The sequence below is a fragment of the Pinus tabuliformis genome, chromosome 8 (assembly GCF_031772625.1).
Source record: "Pinus tabuliformis cultivar Carrire ecotype Pingquan chromosome 8, CPIR1, whole genome shotgun sequence".
Classification (NCBI taxonomy): domain Eukaryota; kingdom Viridiplantae; phylum Streptophyta; class Pinopsida; order Pinales; family Pinaceae; genus Pinus; species Pinus tabuliformis.
The window spans coordinates 826,910,463-826,919,141 of NC_142294.1; positions in this window are offsets into that span (position 1 = coordinate 826,910,463).

The following is an 8,679-nucleotide window of genomic DNA, read 5'->3' on the forward strand; positions in this document are numbered from 1 at the left end:
TTTTTAGTTTTTTGACCCTCCAAGTAGCTCGTCACAACTCATCGTCGCATGCTCACCGAGGTGCGTTTAACCGAACACACACCGCTCGTCGTCGCATGCTCACCGGGGTGCGTTTAATCGAACACACACCACTCGTCGCCTTTAACCGAAGTTTCCCACCCCGTCATCTTCCATTGCACATGCTCAAATCATGGGTGTGACACCTACCCTCTTTCCTACAACACATTCATTGTCTCAGTGGCATCAGTAAGACCAGAAGTGCACACTTGGAGCAACTACTACAAATCTTCTACCTACGAAAAAACAAAAGATAAGAAACATAAAAAAAATTAAAAAATGAATAAATAGCCTTTCATGTAAAATAACATCAATTTTACATATATAATGCAATTCTTAATAATATATTTTTAATTCTTAATTTATAATATATTTTTAAATTCTTTTAATAATAAAATTTATGATGCAATAAATATATATATATATATATATATATATATATATATATATATATATATATATATATATATATAATTATATAACTTTTAATTCCTTTAATAATAAAATTTATATTGCAATGCAATTATAAGTTTTATAAATTTATATATATTTATATTTACTCTAAATAAAAAATTTATATATATATTTCAAAATTAAAAAGTAATGCAATTTTCTTGTTGCAAAGTCTTTTTAATAATAATAATTTTATTTCGATGCATGTTGAAGTGTTATAAATTTATGTCTACTTTTATTTAAAGGAAATATAAATTTAAACCCATCGCACATGTGGGAGTCTTTTTATTAACCCACTGTTCTTTCCACCATTTGATTCTTACGTCATAGTTGAGCACACATAGCCCTCTTCATCTACCCGCAATGCCTTGTGAACCCTGCAGGGAAGAAACGCTTCCTCTTCCTTGTAATAATTATGATTGAAATTTGTCCCCTTCTTTGACACCATGGGTTATAGATTCCTGCCTCCCCCTCTCCACCCCAAGAGCCTCCCTTTCCTTCAAATATCATCAAAAGGGAAAATAAGCCCTCGCCACCCTCTTGCCCTCGCTCCCCATCACATGACTGTACATCTAGAACTTCCATTTTCAACAAACTAAATTGCACTCAGGACCTAGCGATATTATCTCATTCATCCTCCATGCTTCCATGCTATCATGTGATACCTTCCCCAAATTTCGTACCCTGAAAACACCGTTCCCTTCTCGTAACTTGATCGAACCTCTGGCTCATGTCAGATCATATGGTTCCTTCTAGTTTTTCACCCACTTAGAGCTTAAGGCTTGAGTCACAACGATTGAGCGAACATCTCATAGGCTCTCCCAAACTATGAATCCAAGAGAGCCAAATTTATACCTATCATTTCCCTAGGTCGCAACCTGCTTATAGTCGCAAAGAGTTGCAAAAGTAAAAAAAGAAAATCAAGCCTTGCATATGACTCATTCAAGCACCAAGGAGTTACAACCATCTATTCAAGGAGAGGTGACAATATTAGAAGATGTCATGGACCAAGTCTACCAAGAAATGCTGAAGCTTCAATAGGTTATATCAATGTTCCTAACAATGCTCAAACAAGCCATAGCAGCTATCGAGAGCATAAATGAGTGTACCACTCAATATCTAGATGCACCAATAGAACTTCCCAGAAAGGATTGGATAACTGCAGAAAATGACAAAGTTGCAATATGCATCAAGGTCCACTCACATGACAAATTAGCAAAGGATTTGGACAAGGTGTTAGCTTCATGCAAACATTTATTGAGTGGGTTAGAACCTCTTATTCAGGTGCATAAATTCCCTTCTAGTGGTTTTGTAGGTGCAGTGAGGCCACAAGAGGAACTCCAACAAGAAATCTAAGCATTCTTAAATCATTTTAAATAAGTTGCTACTATAGAGGACTTACAAGTTACAAAGGAAACAATTTCCCAATATGTGGTTGAGCCTCACCCTATTAAATCAAGTGAAGGTGAAGAAATCCGCCATGTTTCTAGATGCCCTAGAATGTCTTCACAAGCATGAGGACGAGCTACAACATAAGGTTGTTAGTCTTGCAAAGGAGTCCAAGCATTGACATATATTCCTAGTACAAGAATTGCATTTGGATGTCCTGGATCTCTCTATAACTAGATTAGTAGATTAGGAACATTTCTTTTCCTTTCATGTAATATGCTAGTAGTAAAAAAGATAATAGAGTAGAGAGTCATATGAAAATATGAAAGGTCATAAGGTAACTCAAGGGTCAACGGGGTAGACAAAAGGTCACCCATTTTCTATAAATATGTCCTCATGACCCAATGTAAAGGACTTTTAGTTTTGGAATATATTGGTGCATATTGTTTTGAGAGCTAGTGTATCTTTTGTGAATGCATGTGTTGATTTTGTACTTCCATTTATGGGTGTCATGGAATTTTAATGTGATTATGTGATGAGTATTTCAGCCTTTGACACTTATGTGTGCAAGCTTTCATGTGTTATCAATCACTGTAAGATTCTTCTTGTGATGATCAGATGGTACATGCTGATCTTATATCCTGCTTATTATTGGTGAATGATTTCATCGCTTTTGAGTATATATTATATATGATATTGTATGCCTTTACATTCTTTCATGAGATCATTGATTGTGAACTCATTTATGATCAATGAACTAATTTATATTGAATACATGGGTTTTACTTGAGGTTCTGCTAACATTACTTCTTAATATTCATGTCACCACTACTTACCCGTTGTTCTACTCATATCATATTGTGTGCTTAATTTCCATAAGTTATTTATTTTCATTTATCAATGGTTATATTTTTTTCTCTAACAATTGTTGTTTGTTTGTCCAAAGTGAATCATATGCAGCGTGATGGTTATCGGGCCTACATACTAGATAGGACTCCTAAACCAAATGGTGTAGATCCTAATTAGGATTCTACACCAAGTAGATCCCCTAACTATTGGAAAAACATTCTAGCCCATTGACACCCAAAGGCTCTTCTAGATTAAAATCACAATGGATGTGTTTTTTCATGTGGGATAGGAAAGCATTAAAAAATTTCATATTATCTCGCATCTTCCACTAATTTTGTTGAATTTCATCCAAGAATGATATGATATAATTCATATCTTCATTATTCTCATGGACGACACATGCCAATAGTCTTTTCAACTGCCAATGAAGGGTGACAGACTATAAATATTGATTCTTTATTCCCTTGGGGTGACTTGTGACAAACCTGCACATGGTTCTCTCATAAAATGCATTATAAATATTTTTACAAATATGTGAATTTTAAAAAGGGGATTGAGTCAAAGGGACATAGACTCTAGAGATGGGGAGGAGGATTGCTTGCTTGGGATGTATGAGGTATTCTTGTGCAGAGAAGAAACCTAAATTGCATGGAAACAAATTAAAGGCTAGTGGGTGCATGATTTGCCTTTGTGAATTTCCTTAGCCATAAAAAACCAAATGAACACCCACTAGGATGTCTTGCCCACCATTTTGCTTGGAATATGTGTCCAATAATCTGTGGTATTTATATATTTTACATGGAATTTTCATTAGGGTTGTTACATAGGCAACACTGTCTGTGAGAGCAAACAAGGGAAGTGTTTCTCAATGCGACCGAGGTGTCCATCCTTTTTTTGCATTTGGAATTTCAACTTATTGAAATCATGTTTGTATTTGAGAAAGTCCTGCACTATTGTCGCCATGCTCAGTGAAATTTGTTCCAGGTCCTTGCCGAAGAGGATTTTCATAATCCAATTACATGCTCTCGAGTATGTCCAGGGTTCGGCACCATCATGCACAAATCCTCCATCTCTATCTTCGATGTGTTCTCTTGGCGTTTTAAGTCAGCTTCCCATTGCTGAATTAAACTTCTAATCTCTTCACTGGTCCCCTCTCGGTATGCTTTGGCCGCTTCATTAATGAGGCTGGCGACCGGTCTGCCATGTCTCCCACCTGAGGAGCTGGTATCATCCTCTTGCTTGGTCGCCCGAGGCCTCCTGCCTCGACCCCTAGCCTTCATTACTCTTACCATCGCAACACAGTCTTGGTGCCTTGTAATGAAATAGGAGTTGATAAATCCCTATGTAGGTGAGGGTGCGAGCCCAGAAGCCCTTCGCGCCCACGAGAGCCTATCTCTCCACACACCTGTCATGGGAGAAAGAAACTATAATTGAATTAAAACTATTCATTGTCTCTATACCACTCACAAGCTCTGCAGCCACCCGAAGTCCGCCAACCCACCTAGGCATTCATTCCCATGACCTCGAGGCCCATTTGCATAACAACCAGAAACAAAAATTTCGAGCCTATTATAGCCAGCTCCCGCACCATTATGACAATTCCTATGCCCCAAATGATGCAAGACCTTGATAGCGACCTCACAGACACTTCGACGCAAGCCGTGGGGGTGAATCCCCGAAAGCTAGCCATCCACCAACCCATTTGCATAACAACTAGAAACAAAAATTCCGAGCCCCTCATAGCCAACTCCAACACCATTATGAAAATTCCCATACCCCGGGTGATGCGACACTTCGATAGCCTCCTCGTATGCTTGCGTGACACAACACCTCAACAACGACCTCGCAGACACTTCGAGACAGGCCATGTGTGTGAAGCCCCGAAAGCTAGCCAACCACAGGCCCATTTGCATAACGACCAGAAACAAAAAATTATGAGCCTATCATAGCTAGCTCCAACACCATTATGACACTTCCCATACCCCGGATGACATAGCACCTAAACAGTGACCTTGCAGATGCTTTGACACAGGCCATGGGTGCGAAGCCTCAAAAGCCATCACCATAAACCACAGTAAAGCAGACCTTAAAAGTAAAACATAAACTGACAAAAATCCAATCCTAGACCCCCTGGTATTTGACCTAAGTCAGATTGCAACATTCCCTAGGGTTAACACCCCTGCCCCGGAGCCCAATTAACCCCATTAGAGAGAGGATAATTTCATAGCTAATAGACACTGAGATGATTTTGGTGAGGATAAAATCATGTTGCCAAACTACTAGCACTAAACACTTCCACCAGCCCAATTTACCCCCAATCGTAGGCAAATTTCCCCCATGTAGAACCCAATTCCAAAACAAGACACTCGGATGCATGGAGGGGGGGGGCGGGGAATAGTTTACAGATTACCCTCGACTGGAGTTGAAGAATACACCGCCGCTTCTGGAGATGCTCCGCTTCACTGTTCACAGAGTCGTTGTATTGCAATCGTTTGGGCGCGAAAACGACCTACACCCCTCTCAAGACACTTGCCACTAGACTGAAAACTTAACAAAATAACTCTGCCTCCTTCCTATGTGATGATATCCTTATGCATGCATAGAGCCACCACACCCATCACCTCAAGCGTGTGGGGGGCGATGGTGGTGTACCTCGACGTACTTGACATTAAAACTGCCTTGACGGGGTCACCCTCCAGCTCGCAGCCCAATCAGGAGTAATACTTAATTATTATTATTGTTATATATTAATTAATATAATTGTCAATATATTCTATATAATTACTTGGAGTATATTAATAATATTAATTATATATAAACTATATATTAAACTAAAATATATTATATTATTACTAAGAAATAATATATATATATATAAAATAGTAATATGATAATATAATAATATATATAAGAATATTCATATAATAATATAATATGTAATAATAATATGTTATAAAATTTAAATTTTAGGGTTTAAATTTTCATATACTAAACCTTAAGGTTTATTAATCCCTTGTGTTCTAAATATTGATCCCAAGATATTAAAAACTTTAGGAGATGATATTTTAAATCCAATAGATTAAGAGACCAAAGAGATTAAATTACAAACCCAAGGAAAACCGAAGAAACTAATAAACCCCAAGGGTTTAATATTATAAACTGAATTAATTAGTAACCTCAATGGATAAATATTATAAACCTAAAGGATCAACAAACCCAAAGAATCAACATTAAAATCACACGGGATTAATAAATCGTAGCAATTAACAACCACATTGGCTAGTTCAAAACGCGTCAACGAGATATTCTCTATGTGATTTTTTCCGAAAATTCTCATGAATTAACAAGCAATTAACATTTTAAACCCAAGAAATTAACAAACTCTAGGAATTAATGTTTTAAACTCAATGGATTAATAAACCCAAGGGATTAAATTATAAAACCAAGTAATTATTAATATTATAAACCGAAGGGACTAATAAACCCAAAAGTTAAATATTATAATCCCAAGGAATAAATATTATAAACCTAAGCGATCAACAAACCCAATGGATCAATATTAAAAACACAAGGGATTTATAAATCTGAGAATTAATATTTTAAACCCAAGAGAATGATAATTAAACTTAAGGGATTGATAAACCCACAGGATTATTAATAATATAAACCCGATCACATTAGTAAATGGGATGGAAAAAAAACAATAAGCTTTAATGGTAATAATAATAATAATAAATTATTGTAATAAAATTATTATTATTATTATTATAATTAATAATTATTATTAATTTATATTAAGAGTTAATTACAATGTAAATAAATTATTATTATAATCATTTTAAAATGATTATTTTTATTACTAATTATCTATTATTATTGATATTATTTATTACTTATTAATATAATATTTATTATTATTAATTAAGAGATTATGGTTCTTCATGAACTAAGAATTGCTATGATCCACCTCTACGAGACTGTCATTGCAAATCTTAAGACCAATGAAGAATGGTCTAAACATATTAAATGCAATATCGAGGTTAAGCAAGGGTGTCCCCTATCCCCTACTCTTTTTGGTATTTACATCGATAAGCAAGAGGAGTGTCTGGAAACTACAGGTTGCAAGGGCACCGAGCTCGCTAGCATAATCATTACTATTCTCCTTTATGTTGATGATATTGTTCTTCTTACCAAAAGCCATGATGACCTAGAAAAACAACTTAAGACTCTTCATGTCTACTGCTCCAAAATGTATATGACCGCTAATACTAAAAAGACTAAAGTCATGATCATTAAATACAAAAAGATCAGCATGATAGTTTCGCTTATGATAACCATTGGCTAGAGCAGGTTTCTTCTTATAAATATTTGGGTATTAACTTTCCTCATTAGCTCAACTAGAATTATAGAATCGAGAAAAGAACCATTGGAGGTTGGAAAGCTTATTATGAGCTTGTAAACAACTGTAAGTCGGTCGATCTCAGCATTTGGAGTAAAATAAGGTTCCTCTTTGAGACTCTCATCACCCCTGTTGTCTTATACGAATGTGAAGTTTGGGGTTGCAATATATCTAGAGAGTCGTGGACAAAGATTGAGCTGATCCAAAATCAATTCATAAACTATAGACTCAAGATCAAGGGAAATACTCCCTATCTTATCCTCCTGATCGAAGCGGGCTTGTGCCCCATTGAAAGTATGACTATGTTTAGATATCTGATGTATAAGAAGAAGTTTTACAACATAGAATATAAGAGGCTCCCAAAACTTGCTTTTAACTTTAGTCAAAACCCCCACCTGCTCCTCAAGCACAGATGGCATAACGATGCCCAGTCTTGGCTCAACCTTTGGGGGAGTAAGGAGGAGATCATCATGGGAAGCAAGGATACTATCAAAGATACTATTACCACCAATTTTAAGGACAAGATGTGGGATGGTAAGGAGCTGGAGTGTAAAAGGAAGCTAAGATACTATAAGGAGGTGATCAACCCCACCCTTGATAACCAAAATTATCTCTCTATGTTGACTAGCACTAAGAAGAAAATGAACATTGCTAAGATAAGAACTAATTCTCATCAAGTTCGAAGTGAGATCGGGCAGTGGTCTACTCCCAAGACTCCTTGGGATGATAGAATTTGTTAGATTTGTGACACTAAGAAGGTGGAAGATGAAAAACACTTCCTTTTATACTGCTCGACTCTTGCCCACATCTGCTCTCAATTCCCTATCATCAACCACACCTCCAACCTTTTTTTACTTATTAAGCCAACTTAACTATAACGATCTTGGAGAGCTTCTTTCCCTTCTCATTGATTACAGAAATAAGATTTTGAAGAATGACAATTAGACTTTTTTTTAGAGGTCCAATAGATCACATTGATATTAGTGAACGTTAATCATCATCATCATCATTTTTTTTATTGCTAGTTAAATTTAGTATAATTATTAATTAATAAATATTAATTTAATTAATAATAATAATTTTTAATTAATTAACATGATGATGATGATTACTGTCCACTAAGAGAAATGTGGTCTATTATTTTTGTGATAAAAAAAGAGGTTGGTAGTGGGGCAAATGTTATGGAAATTAGAATGGATGTGAGTAAGGGTCAGACAATCCAAGATAATGTTCTGTTTATTTTCGACTCTCTTAAGCAAAGGAAACATATTCCTTTGTCCCAAAGAATCTTGGGAATAAACCAACCCCTAGTTTCACTCCAGAGCTCATGAGAATTAGTTCTAATCCTTGCAATATTCATTCGCTTCTTAGCATTGGTTAATACAAAAAGGTAATTCTGGTTAGCAAGTGTGGGGTTGATTACCTCCTTATAGTATCTTAACTTTCTTTTCCCCTCTAACTCCTTATCACTTACAACTTATCTTTAAATTTATAATAAATAAATAAATAATTTATTACTATTATTATTATTT